Source organism: Rhinatrema bivittatum, chromosome 18, assembly GCF_901001135.1.
Source record: "Rhinatrema bivittatum chromosome 18, aRhiBiv1.1, whole genome shotgun sequence".
NCBI lineage: Eukaryota > Metazoa > Chordata > Amphibia > Gymnophiona > Rhinatrematidae > Rhinatrema > Rhinatrema bivittatum.
In genome coordinates, this window is record NC_042632.1 from 17,083,433 (window position 1) to 17,111,270 (window position 27,838).

Genomic DNA, 27,838 nt, shown 5'->3' on the forward strand with positions numbered 1-27,838 from the left:
CATCTGTGGAGGACGACAGTGTGGGGCATGGCTCAGACCCCCACTCCTTGGTTGCTGGTAGATGTTATTGCTTGTGTCTATACAGACATGAATCATGTAGATATTTCCACATGGATGATCGCTTTCCTAATACAGGAACAAAGGGTTCTTGTGCACCTTGCTGGGGCAGTACAGGTATGCAGTGGAGCTGAAAGATGCATGGCAAGTTTTGCCTGCGGAGTTCATGCTAGGCCACCTGCCTTGGTTTAATTTCTAATTTTTTTTTGGCATGTCACTTTTACATGACAGAGGAGTGAAACAGAAGCATATTCATGCGGACTGAACTAATGTAAGAAAGAAGAAAGGATGTCTAATCCTGAAAGGATGAACAAGGGATGTGAATCGTTTTTCAACGATTAAAATTATCGTCCGATAATGTTTATATCGTCTTAAATCGTTATAGAACACGATACAATAGAAATTCTAACGATTTATCGTTAAAAATCGTTAAATCGTGTTAGTGCGCACTAACTCGAGTTAGTGCGCACTAACTCCCCGTTAGTGCGCACTAACTCGATTTAGTGCGCACTAACTGAAAATGATACAAATAAACACTTTCCAGGTCACTGAAGGTCAGTTAGGAATGAATATGTGTTCCTATTGGCTGGCTGCCCTCTTATCTATTGATATTACCAAGGTTACCACTGAGGTGATGGTTGGGGGGATGGGAAATGGAACTGGAAACTAACGAACACCAACAGAAAATGAAACAAAGTGTTCACACTTCCCAGGTCAGTAAAGGTCACTTAGGAATGAATATGTATGTATGTATTCCTAATGGCTGGCTGTGCTCTTATCTATTGATGTTACCAATATGGTTGGGGGGATGTGAAATGGAAACAGTTGGAAGCTTGACAAAAAAAGTAATGTAATGATCAGCACTCACGTGACTAGAACTTGTTTGTTTATTATTTTTGTTAGCAGGCACCTGAAATGCTAGTGCATGTTGAATTTGCCAATCACTGTGCATTTTAGAAAGGTGGTCCTGGCTGGAACTGTACACAGTTCAAATATATGTAATTGATTGTTGGTAAGTGTATTTTTTAAGTAGCCACACTGGCACCAGTATGTTTACTTTTCCTCCTACTTAACTCACTAGCTCAGCTTTGTAAGAAGGGCTTCTCTGCTTGTGTGTTGTTTTTGTTTGGTGTGAGGAGAGCAGAAACATCAGATCTTTATTCAATCTACTACAGTCATCTCTTACAGTGCCCTATCCCTATTAATACCAGGAGTGTTGTGATCTTCCTGCACACAGTGCCCTAACCCTGATACCAGTCTGAGACAGCTCCCTCCCTGCATTACTAGTGAGAGGCTGGCTTCACAGACAGGGGGGAGCTGCCTGACCCTCACTCCTGACTTCCCCCATGTCCCAGCTAGTGAATGGTGTGTGGGTGAGGGGGGGGGGGAGGATGGTGAAGTCTGAGACAGCTCCCTCCCTGCATTACTAGTGAGAGGCTGGCTTCACAGACAGGGGGGAGCTGCCTGACCCTCACTCCTGACTTCCCCCATGTCCCAGCTAGTGAATGGTGTGTGGGTGAGGGGGGGGGGGGGGGAGGATGGTGAAGTCTGAGACAGCTCCCTCCCTGCATTACTAGTGAGAGGCTGGCTTCGCAGACAGGGGGGAGCTGCCTGACCCTCACTCCTGACTTCCCCCATGTCCCAGCTAGTGAATGGTGTGTGGGTGAGGGGGGGGGGGGGAGGATGGTGAAGTCTGAGACAGCTCCCTCCCTGCATTACTAGTGAGAGGCTGGCTTCACAGACAGGGGGGAGCTGCCTGACCCTCACTCCTGACTTCCCCCATGTCCCAGCTAGTGAATGGTGTGTGGGTGAGGGGGGGGGGGAGGATGGTGAAGTCTGAGACAGCTCCCTCCCTGCATTACTAGTGAGAGGCTGGCTTCACAGACAGGGGGGAGCTGCCTGACCCTCACTCCTGACTTCCCCCATGTCCCAGCTAGTGAATGGTGTGTGGGTGAGGGGGGGGGGAGGATGGTGAAGTCTGAGACAGCTCCCTCCCTGCATTACTAGTGAGAGGCTGGCTTCACAGACAGGGGGGAGCTGCCTGTCCCTCACTCCTGACTTCCCCCATGTCCCAGCTAGTGAATGGTGTGTGGGTGAGGGGGGGGGGGTGGATGGTAAAGTCTGAGACAGCTCCCTCCCTGCATTACTAGTGAGAGGCTGGCTTCACAGACAGGGGGGAGCTGCCTGACCCTCACTCCTGACTTCCCCCATGTCCCAGCTAGTGAATGGTGTGTGGGTGAGGGGGGGGGGAGGATGGTGAAGTCTGAGACAGCTCCCTCCCTGCATTACTAGTGAGAGGCTGGCTTCGCAGACAGGGGGGAGCTGCCTGACCCTCACTCCTGACTTCCCCCATGTCCCAGCTAGTGAATGGTGTGTGGGTGAGGGGGGGGGGGAGGATGGTGAAGTCTGAGACAGCTCCCTCCCTGCATTACTAGTGAGAGGCTGGCTTCACAGACAGGGGGGAGCTGCCTGACCCTCACTCCTCCGGGGTATTGTGATCTTCCTGCACACAGTGCCCTATCCCTGATACCAGGGGTGTTGTGATCTTCCTGCATGCAGTGCCCTATCCCTATTAATACCAGGAGTGTTGTGATCTTCCTGCATGCAGTGCCCTATCCCTATTAATACCAGGAGTGTTGTGATCTTCCTGCATGCAGTGCCCTATCCCTGATATCGGGATGTGTGCAAGAAGATCACAACACCCCCGGTATCAGGAATAGGGCACTGTGTGCAGGAAGATCGCAACACCCCCAGTATCAGGAATAGGGCACTGTGTGCAGGAAGATCACAACACCCCTGGTATTAGGGATAGGGCACTGTGTGCAGGAAGATCACAACACTCCTGGTATTAATAGGGATAGGGCACTGTGTGCAGGAAGATCACAATACCCCTGGTATCAGGGTTAGGGCACAAGTTCTAGTCACATTGACTGATCACATTACTTGTTTTGTCAAGCTACCAACTGTTTCCATTTCCCATCCCCCATATACTGTCAGTAGGAAACTTGGTAACATGAATAAATAAGAGGGCAGCCAATAGGAATACATATTCATTCCTAAACTGACCTTAACTGACCTGAAAAGTGTCAAATTGTATCATTTTCAGTTAGTGCGCACTAACTCCCAGTTAGTGCGCACTAACTCCCGTTAGTGCGCACTAATCGGAAAAAACGATTTTTAACGATTTTTTAACTAAAAAATCGTGCCTAAGACGATTTTCTTGCCCTGCCACACGATTTCTATCGTTAAGACGATATGGAAAACGATTCACATCCCTACAAGCCATTACCTGGCTCAAATGCTCCTTAGGTTTATGCTGCCTTGGCATAATTTTGACTCCTTTATTGGAGCTGGATATAAACTGGCTCCCATCAAAATCCAGATTTCCTGTTCCGGCTCAGAATTGCTTAGGATGAGCAAAAGCTGGTTTAGCAATTTTCTTGCAAGTCCGTTCCAATTTTAGTATGATTAAAAGACTGGGGATGTGAAGAAGGACATTCAGCCAATCATATTGCTCAGTTGATTTGTATTTAAAGAAACAAAGATGGGCTGACCCTCATCTCTAATTTCAGATTTATATTCCACCTTTACAGAATACACTGATCAAAGTGGTTTACAATATAAAATGAAAACCTCAGTGTACCATACTTAGCCACAGATAATCTGATTTAGGAGGCTATAGGTGCTTTGTGGTCCAGAAATAGCCTATTGTCTGGTGACTTTATAATCTTTTGTGTTTTTATTCAGTTAAAGGAAAGCTCAAAGTTACAGACAAGTGTTGGACCATAAATTGTCATCGTGTTATACGTACTGACTTACATGCCGATACCTTGTTGGAATATTGTTGGGCCCATCGTATTCCTTGGGGGTTACGAATATATAAAGAACCCCGTCTTTATACAGACGACGATTTTCTAGCTCAGTGGAACGTGATCCTTAAGTGTAGATTTGATGATTTTGATTATTCGTCGAGCACAATTTTCTGTGCAGTCCTTAATGACAGAAGTAGCAGAAGTTATGGCATCGTTACAATCTACCATTGCGGCTGATCTTTTTTCATCTTGACAACGTAATCTTCAGGACAATTTGGATAAATTTAAACAAGAACTTAAAACATTTAAATTAGACACATTTTGTCATGACGATTTAGATTATCAAAGAGGATTAGAATTCCTGGCATCAGAGGTTTATTGCAGTTATATACAGCCTGGCGAAATTGGGGCTGATATCGAAATATTTTGCCTGTTAGAGCCGTGCACCCAAGATGGTTTTAAAGTGCATTTATAAAAACTTTCTCAAAAAAGAATGCATGTTACATTTTATCTGAGGGATGAATGAGAGGACTGGGTTTGTCTGCACTTGTTCTAGTCAGCGGAAATGCTTTGATAAGAATAAGACTTTTAAAAAGTTCCTGGCTTTCTGACATCCCTTCACACTTTATGCTCACTTTTGTGCAGGTCTAGAATTGTGTTAGAGTATCTCTTCCATATTCTGTGGAACCATTTTGTACATGAAACCTACGGTAAGAGATATGTTAGCATCTGCACCATAGCACAGTGCAGAAAGATTATTGCTGATTGATTATAGAACATCTATAAATATAAAATTCATAAGTGCTTTATAATAAGCTGATAGGTGCTGCTGCTGGGGCATCTTAATAGGGGTAATTTCAGTCTGGCCATGGTACTGAAAACCCTGCAGGTAATTTTAACTCATGGGGTTTGCAATATTACTAAAGCAAAAGTACTGGCTTACTATTACTTTCATTAATGTCCTCTCAAACGCCTGCAGAGATTCGCGTCTGCTCTCTCAGGGGCTACCTTTTTCACACCCAAACATTGTGCATAGTTTTGGACAACACACATTGTCCATTCCCCAGCCCCAGGTCCGAGTCTGCAGTCCTTGAGCAGAGGTGCATGCTTTGCTCATCCACAAGTGCACTTTTACCCGCCCACAGGTTGGGCCATTCTTAAAGCCCTGATTTCCCCCAAGTAAAATGCTTTCTCATTCACACAAACGGGCCGAGACAGTAAAGTGCCGCTCTGGCCGAGTGTTTGGCAGCAAAGGTGGCAGCAAAAAGCCCCAGGCACTGACAGAGGGACAAAGCAGCACAAAGCGTGAAATGGAGACCCCAACACAACGTGAGAGGGGCAAATGGAAAGAAGACCCCAAGATGTAGAGTTGCGGGTGTGGCAGCAAGACCCCCAGGTTGCTACATCTGAAAAATGGTAGCAAGAAAGAGTGACAGGAAGCCCATCAAGGTGTATTATCAGGGGCACAGCAGGGAGGCAGAGCGGCCAAAAGGGCTGAGGGGTGGTGTGATAGAGATGTTTAAAATCATGAGAGGTCTAGAATGGGTAGATGTGAATCAGTTATTTACTCTTTCGGATAATAGAAAGACTAGGGGGCACTCCATTAGCATGGGGCACATTTAAAACTAATCGGAGAAAGTTCTTTTTTACTCAACGCACAATTAAACTCTGGAATTTGTTGCCAGAGGATGTGGTTAGTGCAGTTAGTATAGCTGTGTTTAAAAAAGGATTGGATAAGTTCTTGGAGGAGAAGTCCATTACCTGCTATTAATTAAGTTGACTTAGAAAATAGCCACTGCTATTACTAGCAACGGTAATATGGAACAGACTTAGTGTTTGGGTACTTGCCAGGTTCTTATGGCCTGGATTGGCCTCTGTTGGAAACAGGATGCTGAGCTTGATGGACCCTTGGTCTGACCGAGTATGGCATGTTCTTATGTTCTTATCAAGGCAGTGGTAGAAAGACCCCTAAACTGTAGCATCTGGGATATTGCAGTAAGGCTAAGTGGCAGCGTCAAGGTGTAGCATCAGAAGCAGGGCAGCTTCACCTTGATTTGGCCTCTGTTCTGCCTACTTCTCCTGCTTCTGCTCCATCCTGGATACTTATCTCGTTCAGGAATTTCTTGGTTGTTATAGTTACCCGTCTCACTGCAGCCTTTTTCGATGGGCCTTAGACTTTAACGGAAAGCATAAATGAATGAAATAAAAGTTTTCATTTAAATATGTGGGCTCCTGCCTTTCGTTTCAGGGGTCTATGGATGAAATAAAAATGGTCTCTTTTTTTTTTTTTTTGCATTTTATCCATTCATTTCAAATGAATGCACATCCCTACTTGTCTCTGTGCCTGAACTCAAGAACTTGGATGCAGCTCCATCACTGCTCTCTACATTAATGGTGGGGGTGGAAGGGAAATAGAACCAAGAGTTAAGAGAAAATGATAAGTATGAGAGAAAAAAATGTGTGAAGCTTGCTGGGCAGACTGGATGGGCCGTTTGGTCTTCTTCTGCCGTCATTTCTATGTTTCTATGTTTCTATGTAAACAGAAAAAAAAAAAAGCTGTTGATACTGGTCAAAGAAAACAAAAGCAATAATCCACGGAGCTAGTTCCTTAAGCAGTCATCCAGCTGGAGCTGACAAGTGCCCTCCCACCCGTTCAATTTCAGTTCTTAAAATCATACAATTAATAACATAGTAAAATAAAAACGGCTCATGTAGTCTGCACACAGATTGCCTTCTATAATGCTCTGCCCACCGCGTAGCCTAGCAGCGACTCTCCTTACGGTTCTTCCGTTCCAACATGGCTTCCAGCAGCATGATCCATTCTGTGGACCTAACCTATGACAAGCCAGCTGGTTCTACCCTTATAGGCCCAGCAACCGGGACTTTCTGTGGCGCCCGCTGATGACATCAGCACCTCCCAGGCATATAAGGAATCTCAGTGCAACAGATCAATGCCTCAGCAACAGGTCCTATCATGGATTCCTCATCCTGTCCCCCGTTCCTGCTTGTGTGCCAGCCTGTTTGCCATGTCCCTGCGTCCATTCCAGTCCTTGCCTCCTACCTGCCTTGCAGTGTTTTTCTTTTACTTTTGGACTGACTTCTGGTTACTGACCCGGCCTGGCCCTTTGACTTTGCTTCACTTGCTGCCTGCCCTGACCTCAGCGTTTCACTTCGTCTATGTCTGAACTCTGCCTGCCTTGACTTCAGTGTGTCCCTTCATCTCTGTCTACTCTCTGCCCATTCTGCCCATGGCCTGCAACACATCAGCCACCACTTGATGGGGCCTAGTAAGTGCTTGCAGAAATCAGGCAGCGCCAACCTGACATCAGTCCAACAGCTCGCATGACACCTTCTATTTAGGGGTTGAACTGCCATTCCATGCAGGTTATACTCCCACCTTCTGTATAGTTGTAACTGCCATGCCACACAGATTATCCCCATGCCTTCTGTTTAAGATTGTAACTGCCCTTCCATGTGGGCAGTAACTGCCATGCCATGCAGCTTACCCCAGTGTTTCTTTCCCATTCCCAACCATTCTCCAGTCTCTCTCACCCCCAATCTTGCATGCTCTCTCTCACACATACACACGCAGACAGCCCCCTCCACTGTACTCACCTGCTTGCAAGCCTGGTTAATAGCCTTCCCCCAGTCCCCATCAGCCAGTTAGCCTGCAAGCTAATTTCCTAGTCAACCTCCCCAAGTCCTACTTGCCAGCATCCCCAGCTAGCCAGCCTTCCTGCACTCCTGAACCCCTCCCACAGCCAGCCAGAGAGTCTCAACCAATCCCAGCCAGACTTGACTTCCTCTCTCAACCAGCTGGCCTCGACCCCCATCAGTCAACAGTCAGCCTCCAGTCTCAGACACTCACCACAGCCAACCAGCCTCTAAACCTGACCCACAGAGAGACAGTCTTGGGAGGGAAGTGGTTGCTGGCTGCTCTATGGAGGTGTCCTCTAGCGTCTCTGTTTTTAGATGAAATGCAGCTCGTCTTTTCACACAGGCTTTGTGACCAGTTCCTTTGCTTTTTCTACTAAGCTTGGGAGTGGAAGAGTTTCCAAAGCTCAGCCCACTCAGAGTTTATGAAGGATGTGAGCTTGTTAACAAATGCCAAAAATGCAATGAATGAAGCCATTTTCAGTTTGTTCCAAAATTTGAGGTCTTCAATGACCCTGGCTGAGCCTTTCTGGCACCAAGGTATAACCCCCAGACCACAGTCTAGTGCTGAGACTGAGCCCCACACTGGGGCTCAGTTCCAAAGCCAAGGCCCACAACAAACCTAGTGCTGAGGCCTAGGCCTAACTATTAAAGCTCTGCAGGGCAGTTAGTGCGATAAATGAGTTTCATGCCTTTAATGATGAAGGACAACAAATGGAAAACAAAGCAAAGCAACATTGATTAAATGCTAATGTTAGAAAAATCCGCTTAGAATACATTATGTGTATGGTTACCCCAGTAATCATATAAATGGACAAGATCATTGCCACAAATCATATACATTATATCATTAAAACATGTAACCGAAACCTTTTTGGCACTTTGTTAGACAAAAATGTTAACAATCAAACTTAAATATACGTGCCACTATGTAAACCGTTGTGATGGTGCATTACTAAAGGACGGTATAGAAAAGATTGTAAATAAATAAAGAATATTTTGAGATTCATTGGCAATCTCAGCAGAGTATACTTAGAAACCGAAACAATCCACTCTCCCTATTGACCCTCCCACATCAAGCCTGGGCATATTATTTCTGGACGACATGGGCAAGTCCATTCTGGGCATTGTTAGAGAATGTGTTTGGTATTTGGTAGAACAGTCAATCCAATGTTTTCATTTCCAGGAATACTAAATTTACTCAAAAAATAACAAACAAATATTCAGTTTGATTTCTGAAATATTTTAAGCAGATTAATGATCCAGACTTACAGTATTTCTCCTACAAGACCAATGTGCAAGTTAAAGCCTGCAAACCGCTTGAGTCAATAAGGTTACGCATGATTGCCTTTCCTCCTTCCTTTTCTTTCTGTGGTTCATGTGCTTTATTCTTCTGATTCCTGGATGTCAGAGTGCTCTTGTAACCAGGCACCCTTCTCAAGGCTGTTCCTGCAGCATCTAAGGGAATATTTCTTTCCAGAAGGGCTAGAGGGCACATTGGAAGAGCCTCCCAGTAGAGGCGATGGAGAGGAAAGCAATATCAGAATTTAAGCACACGGGATCTGTGAGGGAGAGGAAGGGATTGTAAAACTGAGCAGGAACTGTGGCTGGGCCATCATCTCTTTCTGTGATTCCGTCTTCTGCCTGAGCAACTAAAAGATGCTTTTTGGTCTGCTCAGTGAGCCATGCTTTCTAACGGCACACTTGCATCTTGTGTGCCCACTTTATCAGGATTTTGAGCGGTTGGTTTCCTCAGCAGGCTGACTCCCTAACAAGAACTGGGCCCAAACAATAATAAAAAGATAAGCTCAGAAAAGTATGATGTCAAGTACTCCACCCACCCGCTTCCCCAGCTTATAGTTATGTTCTTGTTCTTCTTGTAGTGAAAATTATGTTATCTTTTCCTACTCAGAGCAAGGACCTGGCAAATTCACCTCACTTCAGGTCACTGAAAAGGAGCAGGGTTGCTTGTAGGCCTCACTCTCCCTTCCTCCCTTACTCAGTTTTTCACATGTGGGTGTCTTGAAACAACATCTGTGGAATCTCTGGTGGCTACAAGTTTACATGGGAAGTATTCCAATGACATCTTAGCTGAAATATGCAAAGGGCTGGCTTTTAATAGGCCATGACTCTTGTTTATTGGAAAATGGCCCAGTCTCAAATAACTATGGCTGCTCGTCTTCTGCAGGTTTTCTACAATTTTGGTCAGGAATTAGCAAAACCAAAAATTCAAGCTTTTGTTTAGAAAATAGCTAATTTTATTGCCCTTTAAATTGTTGCAAGCCTGTTTACTGGACAATTCCAGGATTATCTGCTGAACTGTTCTTCACCTTTTTTGGGTAACTTGGAAGCCACAGTAGACTGGAGAGTAGACAGACAACAAACTCTACCGCATGATGTCCTATGATGGTAACCAAACTCAAATGTCTGTATTAAACACACACACAAAAAAAGTTTGATATCTCACACAGAGCTACATTTTTTTAAAGCTTTCGTCCAGGTCAGAAACTTATTAGAAAGCCTACAAATGCCTTAGATTTATTTGCTTTATACCAAAATTCGTTATCCACCTTCAGTGAGAGTCTGGGTAGTTTTTGAGATTGAAAAATGAAAGGGATGTATTATTTATATGATTGTTTCATTAGTGTTATGATGCTTTGTAATTTGAACTGCTGCACCTTGCCTTGAACATCTCTGGTGATAAGGGGAGTTAGAACTTCTTAAATAAATAAATTGCTTGGTGCAGAGTAAGTAATGGCATCTGGCTGATTAATATCTTGCGTCATAACCTGCAGCAACAAATGCAGCAAACCATTTCCTTAATTGCAACCACTAGGAAATGCAGCAGTGTCCATCTATACAAGTTTATATTTGTTACATGCCCACAATCAGGATCTCGACATTCCACGCAGAATTAATGAAGCCAGCTTTCCGCAGCATGTGCATCCATGCATGAATCTGGATTAAAATAAATCCCTTTTGTCAGAATTTCCCTGGAACCCCTGATGTACTGAAAATGTGGTATAGATAGGACACCACACACAAATGTTATTGGGGGCGATCTCATAAGCCTTCTGAAAGTAGGATTCAAATGCCTAGTCCATATGTGAAATTCATAGAGATTCCATGGAACAGAACTGAATATCTCCCAGAGCCAATTCAACTTTCTTTCTGTAGTATACAATAATACTATAGCATGGATAGCTATAGATATTCAGGCATTTATGTGACTTAGGAATTTTGTAGAATTGAGGCCGTCAGATAATTGCGATGTGGAAGGGAGGCTTTGAAACTGATCCTGTGTGTGTGTGAGTGTGTGCATTCGCCCAAGGGCAGACTGGTCTGCAAGAGGATCGAGCATCCCTGTGGGCTAGTCAGGCTGCAAAGGATACTCCCTGAAAGCCCCAGAGTCATGGGTTCATGGAAGGAAGGAGGAGGTGCTCTGTAGGGGGATCCCCTTTTTCCCTAGGTTGATATTTGGTTGCAGTCCACCCATGTTTTATCTCATTCAAAAGGATCCCTTAAAGCATGTAAGACTCTGTTATGGGCTGCCGGTAGCCTACCCATCTCTGATGATGATATGTACCCCTGTGCGACGATGCAGCTGTAGAGGAGCTCCAGCAAGTGCCGAGGCAGGTGAGAGGCATCCGAGTGCAGGCTGGTGGAGATAGACCTTGACCACTGTCGCACCTGTACGCAGTAGAGAGACCCAGACAACGAAATGTTTGGTCTCATGAGTGGTCCTCCGACTACTCCTAGCTAGGGATGTGAATCGTGTCCTCGATCGTCTTAACGATCGATTTCGGCTGGGAGGGGGAGGGAATCGTATTGTTGCCGTTTGGGGGGGGTAAAATATCGTGAAAAATCGTGAAAATCGTTAAAAAAATCGAAAAATCGAAAAACCGGCACATTAAAACCCCCTAAAACCCACCCCCGACCCTTTAAATTAAATCCCCCACCCCCAAATAACTTAAATAACCTGCGGGTCCAGCGGCGGTCCGGAACGGCAGCGGTCCGGAACGGGCTCCTGCTCCTGCATCTTGTCGTCTTCGGCCGGCGCCATTTTCCAAAATGGCGCCGAAAAATGGCGGCGGCCATAGACGAAAAAGATTGGACGGCAGGAGGTCCTTCCGGACCCCCGCTGGACTTTTGGCAAGTCTCGTGGGGGTCAGGAGGCCCCCCACAAGCTGGCCAAAAGTTCCTGGAGGTCCAGCGGGGGTCAGGGAGCGATTTCCCGCCGCGAATCGTTTTCGTACGGAAAATGGCGCCGGCAGGAGATCGACTGCAGGAGGTCGTTCAGCGAGGGTTCCGGCGCCTCGCTGAACGACCTCCTGCAGTCGATCTCCTGCCGGCGCCATTTTCCGTACGGAAAATGGCGCCGGCCATACGCGTATGGCCGGCGCCATTTTCCGTACGAAAACGATTCGCGGCGGGAAATCGCTCCCTGACCCCCGCTGGACCTCCAGGAACTTTTGGCCAGCTTGTGGGGGGCCTCCTGACCCCCACGAGACTTGCCAAAAGTCCAGCGGGGGTCCGGAAGGACCTCCTGCCGTCCAATCTTTTTCGTCTATGGCCGCCGCCATTTTTCGGCGCCATTTTGGAAAATGGCGCCGGCCGAAGACGACAAGATGCAGGAGCAGGAGCCCGTTCCGGACCGCTGCCGTTCCGGACCGCCGCTGGACCCGCAGGTTATTTAAGTTATTTGGGGGGGGTTCGGGAGGGTGGGGGATTTAATTTAAAGGGTCGGGGGTGGGTTTTAGGGGGTTTTAGTGTGCCGGCTCACGATTCTAATGATTTATAACGATAAATCGTTAGAATCTGTATTGTATTGTGTTCCATAACGGTTTAAGACGATATTAAAATTATCGGACGATAATTTTAATCGTCCTAAAACGATTCACATCCCTACTCCTAGCCCTTTCGGACCTGCTGCACAGCAGCAACTGCGACAGGGCAAATGGTGGTCGAAGGGTGAAGACATCAGACGAAGATGAAAGGAATGAGACAACACACAAGCTACATGAGGGCATCATGAAGACAAATTTGCTTGAAGAATTAGAAAGGATGACTCAAGGTACATGAGGATTTAACGAAGAGTCACAAAGTCACCCATCCTGAACAGCTATTGCCATGGCATGCGCCCTACACAACTGATGAGAGCTGGTAGCGGCCCACTCCGGCCGATGCGCCCTACACAGCCTGACATGGCTGGTCGTGGATCATGTATGTGGTTTCCCCAACAGGTAGAGAAAAGAAAGAGATCCAACAATGGCTCAGACGAGGACTGAACCAGAGCGTGCCTTGCATGGCCAATGAAGACAAGGCAAGGGAATGCCAAGGTGCAGGTTAGGAAAATCCATCGTGGAGGAGGACGAAAGGATGAGACAACATCTGAAGACGAAGACAGTCTGGATGCATGAAGAAGTGAGACCAAGGACGATGAAGTCAGACATGGAATTCCAATGAAGAACATAATACTTGAGAAGCTGGATAGCAGAGAAGTCCTAGGGAGGACTGGCTCCTTGTGAAGGCGGTTGAAGTGAAGACTGGACCTTTTTATAGGCAGAAGATGACATCACGGGTGGACCTGCTCCCTCGCTGTGCCTTTAAATGTTGCAGAGAGAGCCGGCCTCGCCCCCTAGAAGGAGGGGGCAGGACCCTGGACAGCGCCTAGGCTGCAACGCTGAATGCAGGAGGAGGAGCAGGCCCGAGCAGGCCCGATGCTGAAGGCAGCTTTCCCAGCCGTAGGAGGAGGAAAAACGGCTCCTTGCCGCAGAAGAGACCGGGGCTTCAGGACCTCTATCCCCGGAGAGCCCAAGGTAAGGTGGTGGCCTTCGGCCTTCACATTGCTTACAGCAACACAGCTCCTGCCACGAAGGAAAGTTGTCGGTAGCCAAAATGTCAGCAGCCTCCAGGCTGCAGAAGACGGCAGAAAAGAAGGAGGAGAAGCTGCCCAAAGGCAGAATCATAACAATGTTCAGTTATTATTTATCATGGTTCATTTTACAGTGGCTGTATTAATGCTTGAGGAAACTGGAGTCTCCGGTAGGTTGTGATGCCTTTTATTAGTCCAGCAAAAGAACTGTTGTAGAATGTTAGCTTTCCAGATCACACAGGTCCCTTTATTTTCATGTCATCCTGTCCTTTTCCAAGAAAGGACTCACAACAAGGACATGTCATCCTGTCCTTTTTCAAGAAAGGACTCACAACAATCTTGGGCAAGTCACTTTAGCCTCCATTGCCTCAGGTACAAACTTAGGGGGTCATTTATCAAAATGCGCGAAGGCATTTTTGCATGCGTTAAGGGCTTATCGCATGCGAAAAGCCCCGTTAACGCATGCGATAGCACCATATCGTATGGTGCGATGCAAATTTGAAAAACAAGAGGAGGTAGGGGCAGGGAGTGGGCTGGGTTTGCCTGTCTGTGAAGTGCTATTGCACAGACTTAATGCTGATTTTAACTCTTGTGTTACTGTTTTATCACAGTTTGTGCTATATCCTACAAGGCCTGTTTTAGTTGATTTGAAGCTTGAGAGAGAGAGAGAGACACTGACACTAGCCATGATGTCTTCTCCCTAGATAGGTATTTATATCCCTATGGGAGGCCCACCTAGTAACTCGAGGTGAGGTTTAGGTATTAGTGTAGGGGGTTAGGGGCCACTTTGACATTCAACGTGAGACGTACGAACAGAACAGTGGTCTCTTGTGAAGATTTGAAGGCCTTCGGAGTGAGGAAACTCACCCAAAGATGAGATTTGGGCAATGTTCTCTCCACTTAGCTTGTTATTACCCAGATAGAGAGTCCATCAAGCTAGGTTGGAATACTGTGTACAGTTCTGGAGACCGCACCTTCAAAAGGATATAAACAGGATGGAGTCGATCCAGAGGGTGGCTACTAAAATGGTCAGTGGTCTTCATTCTAAAGCATATGGGGATAGACTTATCTAAACATGTATATCCTAGAGGAAAGGGAAGGTATGAGAGAGACATTCAAATATCTCAAAGGTTTCCATGCACAGGAGTTGAGCCTTTTTCAATGAAAAGGAGGCTCTAGAATGAGAGGTCATGAGATGAGGTTGAAAGAAGGTAGAAAGAGTAATCTTAGGCAATATTTCTATACAGAGAGAGGTGGTGGATGTGTGAGCCTCCCAGTGGAAATGGTGGGGGACAAAAACAGTATCTGAATTTAAGAAAGCATGGATTAAATATAGGGAATCTCTAAGGAAGTGATGAAAATTACAATGCTAAATTAATTGGACGGATGGCAGATTGGATGGGCCATACTGTCTTTTTCTGCCATCATGTTTTTCTCTGTGTCTAATGCTAGTAAATGAGACCCTAAGTTAGCTGGTCTAGTTAGCCAGATAAAAGTATCTGGCTATTAGATAGCCTAGTATATTCAGCAGTGTGGACGCACGGCTTAATTTGGCCATGTTAGCCGTATAAGTTTATCCAGCGAACTGCTCAACCAGATAGTGGCTGAATATGAATCCCTTAGGGATGCGCAATCATTTAGGATGAATTAGGCAATTTCAATAAAATTGCCTAATTCGTCCTGGTTCGGGGAACCCAAAAAACCAACCAAATTTTCCTGAAATTTCGGGAAAATTCGGTTTTCGGGTCCTCTGAATTTCAAAGGCCCGAACCACGGGAAATACAAAATTTCCCATGGCGGGCCGAAAACGAAGCCCAAACCAAAAGTTCAGGCTTTGCACATTTCTAGAATCCCTATATAATTTATGCAAAGAATATATGTAAGAAAGATAGAGCTGCTCGTCTTTCAGCCACTGGAGAATCTGCTTTCCCCATAGCAGCTCCTGTTTTTTTGTAACTCTCTTCCAGTGGAATTAAGGTGGAGCGATTGTATCAGAACACTTCTTATGTAAGCAGGTGGCTTGCTAGGTTGAATAGGTTCGGTTTCCTAAGTTCAGTAGATAAGGTATGCTAGTCAGTTTGACCACTTTAGGTGCGACACATGATTGAGTTTGCTAATGAGTTCTGTTTTACTGAGATGCTGTTAAGATTAGAGTGAGTCTGTTGTCATGTCTGTTATATTTTTGGGGTTGTACACTACTGCAGTTTGTGTGCATTTGTTTTTGTACAACCTTTTTGACAACGTGAGTGTTTTATTTTGTACATCGCTTAGGCCGTACATGTTAAGCGATAAATACATTTTCATAAATGTAAAGTAATAAATTGGCAGTAGCAGCTGGGGATTGGAGCTTGGTTAGCTGGCTTCCCTCCAACCAAACCAAAAAGGTGTTCCCTGCCCCTGGTGCCCTGCTTAATTCACTCTCGTTTTGGCAAGTCTGCACATTCTCCACGTCTGTAGGGCAAAGGGAAGGGCCTTAACAGAGTGAGCTCCTTATTAACAGATTCTCCCCTTTGTACTTTGACCTCTGTCCATCTGTCACTGATTCTCCCTTCTCGGTCATCAGTAGAAGAGGTAAAGGAAGTAGGAAACTGAGCAAATTTAAATAATGGGGCAAATTTAACAGGGTCAGCATACAGCCCTAATGAGAATGTATTTCAATCTTGCCAAGTTAAAAAGTTATCAAGGGTGAAATACGATTAAGTTCCTCTTTCTTTCCACATGTATTGGGTTATGCATTCTAGTCTTTAGAGACTTATTGTTAAACATTTTGGGTCTGATTTACTAAGGCTTTTCTCCCATTCTCTGTCCATGAGGAAAGGCTTAGTGACTCAGGCTCCTGGTTTTGCCATCCTTGAAGATGCGATGCACCTGGTGGCTCCTCAGCCCCATGCTTGGGGCGTGGCGCACTGCCTCCACGGTTCCCGGGCACTGAACGCTGAAAGGCTCTTTTAAAAAAATTCTTGCAGGCCCTTTATAAGTTATTGGACAGCAGACTGAACATTTTTTGGTAACTTTTTATTTATGCATTTCAATTACAATCACTCCAAATCACTTCACAAAGACCAACATCTTGAGACAGAAATCCAGACCTGAAAAGAAAATTAAAGCAGGAAGAAAAAAAAGAAAAGAGAAAATTAAACATAAATTCAGGCAATTCTCCAGTCCTCAAATATAGAAATTCAATACTACCACAAGAAGAGGAATTATCAGCAGTCTCCCACTGCAGGAAACCAAATGCAATGTTGAATCTTTATACATAGAAATTCCAGGTGAAAAAGGGAATAAAATAGCAGTGGGGGTGTATTAGCAGCCACCTGGACAGAATGAACATACAGACAATGAAATGTTAATAGAAATTAAGGATGCTAATGAAATCAGCAGCACAGTAATAATGGGTGATTTCAATTACCCCAGTATTGACTGGGTGAATGTCACAACAGGACAGGTTAAGTTCATAGATGAAATAAATGACTGCTTCATTTAGTCAACTATTTCAGACCTAGCCCTTAGTGGAACATAGGATTTGGTGTGAGCGGTAACAGTGTTGGGCAAACTTGGCATTAAAACATGATCAAATTTGACTTAATAACTGTAGGAAGGATACTAAAGAAATATACTGCGACATCATTTAACTTTCAAAAGGGTGACTGATAAAATTGAGAAAAATGGTTAGGAAAACTGAAAGAAGCAGCTGCAAAGGTTAAGAGTTTACATCAGGCATGGACCTTGTTTAAAAATACCATCTTGGAAGCCCAGACCAGATGTATTCCACACATTAGAAAAAGTGGAAGCCTAAATGATTACCAACTTTGTTAAAAGGTGAGGTGAGGGAGGCTACAATAGCTAAAATAACAGCTTTCAACAAATGGAAAAGAGATACAAATGAAGAAAAAAGGAAACAGCAAAGGCAAGTTAGATGCAAAGCATTGATAAGGAAGGCCAAGAAAGAATTTGAAAAGAAGCTTGGCATGGAAGCAAAACCATAATAAAAACTTTTTCTAGTACATTTGAAGTAAAAAGCCAGCAAGGGAGTCAGTTAGACCATTAGATAATCAAGGGGTAAAAGGGGTATTTAGGGATGACAGACCCATAGAATAAAGACTAGGGGGCAGATTTTTAAAAAGTATGCGCGCACGTGCTTTTGTTTGCACAACCGGCGCAAACCTCCCTTCCCCTATCTAGCCCACCCCCCAGCCCTAACTAAATCCCCCTGTCCTACCTTTTTTCATTGAGTTACGCCTGCCTCTGGCTCCCTGCCCCGGCACAGGCTGCTGTGCCGGAGCACTCGGCCCCACCCCCGGACCGCTGTCACGCCTCCAGCCCCACCCACGGACCACCGCCACACCCCCCCGGACATGCCCTTGAACGCTGCGCCGCCCCCGACACGCCCTCCAACATGCCCCCCAAGCAAAGCCCTGGGTCTTACGCACATCCCAGGGCTTTGTGCGCGCCGGCGGCCTATGCAAAATAGGCGCCCTGGCACACAGAGCTTTTAAAATCTACCCCTAGATGAATTGTTTCGGTTTTCACAGAGGAAGACATGCCAGAAGTGATATTTAAAGGTGATGATTTGAGGTCATGTGATGTGTGAAGCATGATGGAGCATGTGAAGATGTGTTCTTCGGCTGCTCCAGGGCCCCACTCCCCACATCCGCCCTCATGAACCTTTCTACTGGGGCATTTTTGCTTGTTTGTGTGTTGCTCCTGATCTTTTCTTTATGGGGCAAGAGTTAGAGAAGTTTCACCTACTGCAGATGCCTCCAAATCACTTCACAAAGAGCGGCCCAAGTTAACTGGTGGATGCAATTTACAATCCTCCTTCACCCAGTCAACAAATTACTGAGTCGGGAGATTTTGCTGCGGTGATCTTATCAGCAATGGATGAGAAGCTGGGTAAGCTTCATTCCCGCTTTGATGACATTCAATACCTATTGCAAGTCAATACCCGCTGTATAAGTGAAGCTGAAACACGTATTGCTGTGGTGGAGGAAAGGGTGCAAACCCTGGAAACCAGTTAGTCTCAGTTAAAAAATTGTTTGGAAAAGATGATAATAAACTTGAGGACCTTGAAAACCGCTCCCGGCAGAATAACTTGAGATTTATTGGTTTGCCTGAATCGATATCGGAAACATGGCTGCCACACACCTTTGGCTTAGAAGGGGAGCTCAGGGCTCTGCAGATAGAACAGGCGCATCTCTTGGGAGTCAAGACAAATGGACATAATAAAGCCTGCCCTGTAATAGCGAAAAATTTGACCTTTCGTCATAAGGAAATGCTTTTATTTCAATACCGACAGCACCGCGTGTTAGACTATGAAGGTAATAAACGATTGCTCTTTGTCGACTATGCCGCAGCGGTGTCTATGTGATGCAAAACATTTGCAACTATCTGCTCCACCTTAGTGCACCATCATGTGCACTTCGATTTCCTGTACGATTGAAGGTTACTTTTAACAACATGGTGCACTTTTTTGAAACGGCTGCAGAGGTGGAAGCTTTCCTTCACCCCAGGCTAAAGGGAATGGAAGTTCCAACTTTCTCCTGCAGCAGAGGCTTGTTCATCCCAGCCTCTTCAATGGATCTTCTGCCCCCACATAAGAGCTGCCTGCCCCGGTTATGAGGGCTGTTATAGGTGAGCTCCAGCTGGGCCTCTGCCTCATCTGATTCTGCCAGCTTACGGTGGGGACCTGCAGGTTGTGCCAACTCCATTTTGGTCCACAACAGATTACTGAGGCCATGGACTCAGTAGACGTCAGAGCATTGCAGGCCATTCCAGGTCTGGCACAGAAACTACAAGAACAGCAGGTTTCTGGAAGTTCTGGCAGCATCTATGGAACAATTATCTACATGGCTGGATGCTGCCGTAGCTTTGGCAGTTCCACCACCTCCTGCACCGCTGTTACCCATGGCATCCAGTCACCCTATACCACAGCTGCCGGCACCATCCCGGTATGCCCAGGATCCCAAGCAATGCCGTGGGTTCCTGAACCAGTACTACATGCATTTCACATTGCCGGCACTGTTGTTCAAGAATGACTTGGTTTATTTATTTATTGTCATTCCAAAAGAAGATCACAACAGTTTACAGTTACAGTATTCATTTTCATGGTCTCCGATCATATACTTTGTGTCCACATTCAACTTCTACTACAACACCACAGCAAGTACATATTCTAGTTCATAGTTATACATATTCTAGAATATCAAGGTAGCTACTATATAATTTAATTTAGTTCATATTGATGCTTTTATAGTTCAATGCAACAGTAAATACAAGTTGTAATTCTATTAGCAATACCCTTTATATCATTCATTATATACTGCTCGCTCATTTAGTATTAATTCTGTTTCTGTTGTTGCAATTATCAGCATATTTGCATTTTACGTTAAATTGTAAGACTTCTGAAGAGCTATGTTTTCACTTCATGCTTGAAATTCATTCTTTCTGATATCTGGCATAATGGCCCTGGAAGTGAGTTCCACTTGGTTGAGACCATATATATTCTCTCCCTGATTGACAGCAAGGCACTGGCTTGGGCTTTCCCTCTCTGGGAGCGTACTGATCCCCTACTGCAGCAATTCACAGCTATTTTTAAGACATTCTTCGAGGAACCAGGCCGGGTGGCCACCATGGGCTCAGATCTTCTTCACTTCTGCTAAGGCGCCAGAACATTAGTAGAATACGCCATTGAATTCCAGACCCTGACTATGGATCTTAATTGGCAGAAGGACTGTCTTCTCACCATACTACTGGAAGGCATATTGCCCAGGATTAAAGATGAGCTCATGGCCCAAGACCTTCCCACATCCCTAGAAGAGCTTATTAAGCTGATGAGTAAGATTAACCACTGTCTCCAGCAACGAGCTAGAGAGAGTCAACAATCTTTCGCCTCTGGCTCCTGCTCTTCCTCTGAAGAACCCATGCAACAAGGATATAGCTGTTTGGCCCCTGAAGAGAGACTCTGCCAGGCAACTAGGCTAGTGCTTATATTGTACGGGCAAGGGCCATCTGTTAGCTAAATGCCCATTGAAGCCGAGAAAATCCAGTGCCTGATGGAGATGGAAGTAGGAAGATGACCCAGCTCCCCAACTACTGCTCCCTGTGACCTTAAAGGTGGGTCTCCTAACCTTTCCCATTCAAGCTTTTGTGGACTTTGTTTCTGGTGGGAACTTCATCATGAAGGAATTTGTGGATCAATTACGGATTCCCACCATACAAAGAATTCACCGCTGATTATTTCATCCATCTATGGAGACCCCTTTCTTGGCCAGGTCATGTTGACAACCACACCACTGACATTACATACTGGTCTTCTCCATCAAGAGAAGATTATTTTCCATGTCATTGCCAGATCCATCCTCCCATTTTTCTCTCAAAGAAGAAGGCCAAACCCCTACCTTCTCATCAGTCATATTACTCTGGAATACAACTCCTCCTGGATACCAAGCTCCCATGGGGAAGGGTCTACCCCTTGTCACTCCCTGAGACCAGAGCTATGTCTGACTATATCCAGGAGAATCTAGTATGGGTCTTATCTGACCCTCCTCCCGGCGGGAGCCAGGTTCTTCTTCATGGCTAAGAAGGACAGTTTACTCCAGCCATGTATTGACTATTGTGGATTAAATGCCATCACAAAAAAAGGATCGATACCTCTCTGCCATTAATATAGGAACTCTTTGACTGCCTTCAAGGTGTAAGGATCTTCACTAAACTAGATCTTAGGAGAGCTTACAACCTTGTCCGAATTAAGGCTGGTGACAAGTGGAAACCAGCTTTTAACACTCGTGATAAGCATTATAAGCACTTAGTTATGCCCTTTTGGCTCTGAAATGCATCTGCAGTCTTCAAAAGATGGTTAATGAACTTTTCTGAGACTTATTTTATATTTGTGTAGTTGTGTATCTTGATGACATATTAATCTTCTCTCGAGATTTTTGCACTGACTGTTGAGATGTATGCACAGTCCTACAGTGTCTGCAAAAAAAACAACTTAATTCGCCGAGCTGGAAAAATGCATTTTCGAAAAAGAGGAACTGCCCTTTTTGGGGTACATTATATTTTGTGAAGGTTTCCATAGGGACCCTGATAAAGTGAAAGCCATCCGAAACCAGGCTTGCCCAGTGGGACTTCAAGCACTACAGAGATTTTGGGGGTTTGCCAACTATTATTGCCAATTTCTTCCAAATTACTCTTCTGTGGCAGCCCCCCGCCAGCTCTCACCTGAAAGGGCATCAACACCAAGGACTGGCTTCTGAAAGCCATAGAAGCATTCCAAGAACTGAAGGATGCCTTTCTGAAAAAGCCTTGTCTCAGTCATCCGGATCTGACATGTCCCTTCATTCTAGAAGCAGACGCTTCATTCTAGGAGTAGGCACAGTTCTAAGCCAACATTCACCAAGCAGAACACTTCACCCCTGCTCTTTCTTTTTAAAGAAATTTTCTCCCACAACTATGGCATTGGTGACAGGGAACTCTTGGCCATTAAATTAGCTCTTGAAGAGTGGTGTGGTCTACTCAAAGGAGCCCAAAATCATATAGCTATCTAAACTGACCACAAAAATCTTGAACACCTTCACCATGCTCAGCAATTGAACACAAAGCAGGTTCGCTGGTCCTTGTTCTTTGCCTGTTTCAACCTTGAATTGTGGTACCGCTCAGCTCTCAAGAACCTAAAGGCAGATGTTCTCTTATGCTCCTTTCAGACTGAGGATATCCCATAACCTCCCAAGCATATCATTGAGCCCGGTAAAATTCTACTGGCTGCCTCCATGACTGCCTCCATGACCATCCCGCCAGGGAAGATGGTCATATATTCCCGACTACATGAAAAGGTATTGAAATAGGTCCATGACTCCCATGTCACAGATCACCCTGGATGGGCTTGAACCCTTGAGCTGCTTCAGCAATACTACTGGTGGCCTCAAATGAAGCAAGATGTCAAGGCCTATGTTGACTTGTGCCCTACCTGTGCACAGCAAAAAAACTCTGCATGGCTGACCCTGGGGGCTGCTACAGCCGTTGCCAGCCCCCAGGAACCCTGGACCCACGTCCATGGATTTCATTGTGGACCTCCCCATCTGAAACAGAGCTGCTGTGATCTGGGTGATCATAGATCATTTCTCAAATATGGCTCATTTCGTGCTGCTTCCAGGCCTCCCTTCAGCTCCAGAATTAGCACAATTCTTCACTATGTATTTCACCTGCATGGCTTGCCAATGCACATCCTGTCAGACTGAGGGGTGCAATTCACCATAAAATGCTGGTGCTCACTTTGTAAAACATTTGGCATCATGCTAGACATCACTACGGCATATCACCCCCAAGGAAATGGACAAACGGAATGCAAAAATCACACTCTCAAGACCTTTCTCCATGCCTATGTCAACAAGTACCAGTACAATTGGGCTACTCTCTTACCCTGGGCTGTGCTCTCTCATATCAATGCAGCCAGTGAATCTTCTCCATTCCTACTGGTTTACGGGAAACAGCTTTCACTACTGCTACCAGTTATAGTAACAGTATCCTCATCAGCAGCCCAACTGTCTGCCCAGGAGCTACAAGAATTATGGGCCTGGACCAGCATCCTTATCCAAAAAGCCACTGACAGGGCAAAAAGAACTGTGGACGCCCACAGAATGCCAGCTTCTCAGTTCAAGGTAGGTGAGAAAGTTTGACTGAGCACACGTCACCTATGCCTGAGAATGCTCTCCATGTATCTGGCTCCATGCTACATTGGGCCCTTCACAGAACTCCAGCAAATGGGCCCTGTGACATATCAGCTGGGGTTGCCCCCAAACTTGAAGATACATAATGTTTTCCATGTATCTTTACTTAAGCTTGTGAAACTCTCCTGACCCTCTAAGGCACTTCCAGATCCCCAGGAGATAATCAGCAATTTATTTTATTTTATTTATTTATTTATCGCTCCATGGTGAGACCGAACCTTGAATACTGTGTACAATTCTGGTCGCCGCATCTCAAAAAAGATATAATTGCAATGGAGAAGGTACAGAGAAGGGCTACCAAAATGATAAGGGGAATGGAACAACTCCCCTATGAGGAAAGACTAAAGAGGTTAGGACTTTTCAGCTTGGAGAAGAGACGACTGAGGGGGGATATGATAGAGGTGTTTAAAATCATGAGAGGTCTAGAACTAGTAGATGTGAATCGGTTATTTACTCTTTCGGATAGTAGAAAGACTAGGGGGCACTCCATGAAGTTAGCATGGGGCACATTTAAAACTAATCGGAGAAAGTTCTTTTTTACTCAACGCACAATTAAACTCTGGAATTTGTTGCCAGAGAATGTGGTTAGTGCAGTTAGTATAGCTGTGTTTAAAAAAGGATTGGATAAGTTCTTGGAGGAGAAGTTCATTACCTGCTATTAAGTTTACTTAGAGAATAGCCACTGCCATTAGTAATGGTTACATGGAATAGACTTAGTTTTTGGGTACTTGCCAGGTTCTTATGGCCTGGATTGGCCACTGTTGGAAACAGGATGCTGGGCTTGATGGACCCTTGGACTGACCCAGTATGGCATTTTCTTATGTTCTTATGTTCTTATGTTTAATATCTTTTAATATACCGATGCTCAAGACCATGTCTTATCATACTGGTTTACATGGAACTAGGGTAAAAAGAACTGCAAAACAAATGCAAGGAAGATAAAGTTATATTAAACAGGGAGAAAATGTAACTCCATTTATGGGTAGAAGAAGTCCTAGACTCAGGACAGGGGGGAAAAAAGATCAATCCTTTCTTGGAAGGAGAACTCTTGGGAGCTAGCCTCCAACATCCTGGACCACAATTTATTACAGGACGTCCATCTTCACTACCCCAGGAAACCTTAAGCTTTGGAGGAGGCTTAAGAGGGGAGGGACTGTTGCAGTTGGCGGTCTGCAGGCGTCCCCTCGAACCACCACTCTTATCTCCAGCCCCAATTCATAGACTCTGGTACCACTCTCCGGGCTGCTCAATCTAGTGTGGTGGGCTGAGACACCACTAACGTGTTTTCCAGGCCCGCCTAATGCGTGCATATATCTGATGTCCCCTCAATTAAAGGGCCTGCAGCAGGAAAAAGCCAGCGGTACCCCGTGATGACCTCACAAGGGAAGGACTATAAAGGCCACAGAGACAGCTCATCCTCAACATGGCAACAGGTCTCCTACAGCCCTTTGAGTGTGGGTTGCCTTAGCATTCCCTGGTCTGCATTCCTGGTCTTTGTTCCTGTCTTTAGTTCCAACACCTTGGTTCTTAAGATCTTGTGGTCCTTTTCTTGTCCATCAGTTATGTGGTTAGTCTTCTGTTCTTCAATGTGCCTTGCCTCCTGTGTTGCTCCTTATCTTCCTGACCTACTTCTCTGTCCTGCCTTCCCTTGGACTGATACCCAGTACTGACCTCTGCTTTTCTTCTGGATACTCCTGTTTGCCGCCTATCACCAACCTCTTTTTACCTCCTGGACATCTCCATACACCACCTGCCAGTCACCCGAGCTTGATTCTGACTTTGCTTGTTAATCCCAGCCTCTTCAATGGATCTTCTGATCATCAGCAGAGCCTCCCACCTAAGACCTGCTGACCCCGGCACCCTAAGGCTCAACCCAAGGGGAAACAGGGGCTGGTACAGGCAAAGCTCCAGCTGGGCCTCTGCCTCATCCGATTCCGCTAGCTGATGCTGGGGACCTGCAGGGCTCCACCCTGAAGATTGTGCCAACTCCACCTCAGTCCAAAGGTCCACACCCACAACACAAAGATTAAAAGCTGCTTGTTTCAACTAACAGAAAGTTTCAGCAGTATACTTTTTCTGTAAAAATGTTACAGTTTCCTTTGAGTCCAAGCAGCTGGCTTGGACTCAAAGATCAGAAATCTCTGGTCAGAGCTGCTGCAACAAGCGAGAATGACAGCAGAGAAAGGCAATTAAAGATCATCCAAGTCTGAAGATGTCTCCTCTTCCATCGGTGGGGGGGGGGGTTGCTGACACAATGTACTTGATGCGTGGGAAGACTCCTGGCCATGCAGCAAGCAGCTGTGCTGCATTTTAACAGCTAGTTAGTATGCATACACATACAGGGTTGGAGTTTTATATATTTCATTAAGATATGCTTGCCTGCACAAAAAAAAAAAGGTGTGGGAAATCATGCAGAAGGAAATAATGTTATTTTCAGGTTGGAGATAAAACTCTAGGGCTTAGATTCTGAAGGCCAAAATGCACTAAGCATTTACTCTTGGTATACTAATATATCTTGGCCTTTGTGTCTAATATTTTACAGCATTTAAGAAGTGAAATACATTCTTTTCCATATATGCCAACATTTGCAAGCTCTTACGAGAAGCAGTGCTAGGACCTATTGGTCCTAAAAGTCTATGTACTAAATACAACATCAATTGTGTTGGTTTTTTTTAAAAAGCATTACAGTCTACAAAGGGGTCCGATGCACCACAGGCCAGGGTTTTTCTCATTTTGTATCTATGGGCCCCAAAGTCTCTAAAAATTAATGGACATATGTTGAAAAAACAAAACAAAACATTTTAATCGACCATGTACATGCATTGGAGAAAGGGCCACTCTCGGGTGGAGAAGGCAGAAAATGCTACGCGTTCTGGCCAAGAAAAATGTTTTCCTCTGTTATGGGCCGATTCAGGAAAGTCTGCGGGAGAGCGAGCGAACGCCCGCTGTCCCGGCGCAGGCACAGGCCACTCTCCTGTGCGCGTGATTCAGTATGCTAATTAGGCCCGGCAGTAAAACCAGGAAAAAGGAGGCGCTAGGGACACTAGTGCATCCCTAGTGCCTCCTTTTGGACTAGAGCGGCGGCTGTCAGCGGGCCGACTTCAATTTTTTTTTTTTTTTACTTTTGGAAAGTTTCGGGACCTCTGACTTAATATCGCCATGATATTAAGTCGGAGGGTGCACAGAAAAGCAGTTTTTACTGCTTTTCTGTGCACTTTCCCGGTGCTGGCAGAAATTAGCGCCTACCTTTGGGTAGGCGCTAATTTCTGAAAGCAAAATGTGCGGCTTGGCTGCACATTTTGTTTTCTGAATTGCGCGGGAATAACTAATAGGGCCATCAACATGCATTTGCATGTTGCGGGCGCTATTAGGTTCGGAGGATTGGACGCGCGTTTTCGGCCCATTACTGAATAAGAGGTAAGGGAAAACGCGCGTCCAATGGCGGGTTAACAGTGCGCTCCCACTAGGGAGAATTGCCAACTGTACCTCCAGTCAAGAAGGAAGCATTTTTCAATAGAAGGGAAGCTATAGGGTCAGCCGATACCCCACGGCAGCCGGGAGTGAGGCAGTCCCCCTCCAATGCCACAAGTTGCAGCAGGGCCGAAGGGGGTTCCCTCTCAATGGTGCATCGGCCCGTCTGAACTAAGAATGGGGCTGCGCAGCAAAGCCGCGGGGAGAGGGGCTCGTTTCTGGTGCTCACTCTGCCTGCCATGCTACGAGGTTCTAAGGAGACAGACCCAGGAGTAACATTAGAAAAGATTTCATCCCAGAAAGTGTGCTGGATCCATAAAACAGCCCCCAGTGGAAGTGTAAGACAATTCATGAAAGTAAAGGATTAAGCCCAGAGGATCCTTAGTTGCAAATGAAGGGAAAGCCAGGGATGAGTTGGGATCTGTGCAGGGCCAGATTTCCCATTAAATAAGCGCACCAGGCACAAACCTCGAGGTCCTAGTCTCAATTCACCCCACTTTCACCCCCATTGTTGAAAAGAGGTCTTTGGAAACACCTCCTAGTTCCCAGCATCTTGAAGGCTGCTTACCTTTTTCACTCAGCACATAATTAAGCTCTGCAATTCATTGCTAGAGGATGTGGTTAAGGCTGTTAGTGTTGCTCGCTCTAAAAAAGGTTTGGATAAGTTCCTGGAGGAGAAATCCATAACCTGCTATTAATCAATAGGGAATCACCACTGCTCATTACTGGCATTAGTAGCATGGGATCTATTTAATGTTTGGGTACTTGCCAGGTACTTTTGACTTAGATTGGCCACTGTTATAGACAGGATAGTGGGTTTAATGGACCCTTGTCTCACCCAGTATGACATATCTTATGTTCTTACTGTGTAGAACCTGGATAAAGAGATGTATGACCTCTGAGGTTAAGCTGATGTTTGAACCTTTGTATGCAACAACCAAACAAAACTAATGTACTGGTATATGCTATAACACACCTTAATGCCGAATCAACTTTTGTTAGACCCTTTTATGCACGAGGAGGCATCAATCAGTCCATCTCGTTTTTTTATAAGGAGTCTCATTACTTTAATTTTCAATTTCATCAATTTTTTACTTTTTCGAGTTATTCTTAAAAACAGTCCCGACAAAAATTCATGGGAAAAACTCCCAATTAATAAATCCAAAACCGGTACTGTAGATACTTATCTACTCTGAATAGGTCCCAAACGGTAATGTAAAAAACGAGATGGACTGATTGATGCC

The 27,838-nt window shown here is 45.4% G+C and overlaps 1 protein-coding gene across 1 annotated transcript in view; it reads left to right on the forward strand.

Moving 5' to 3' along the window:
- Positions 1-27,838, forward strand: part of LOC115080078 (rho GTPase-activating protein 7-like) — a 249,532-nt gene that overhangs the window by 164,098 nt on the left and 57,596 nt on the right. The window lies entirely within an intron of this gene.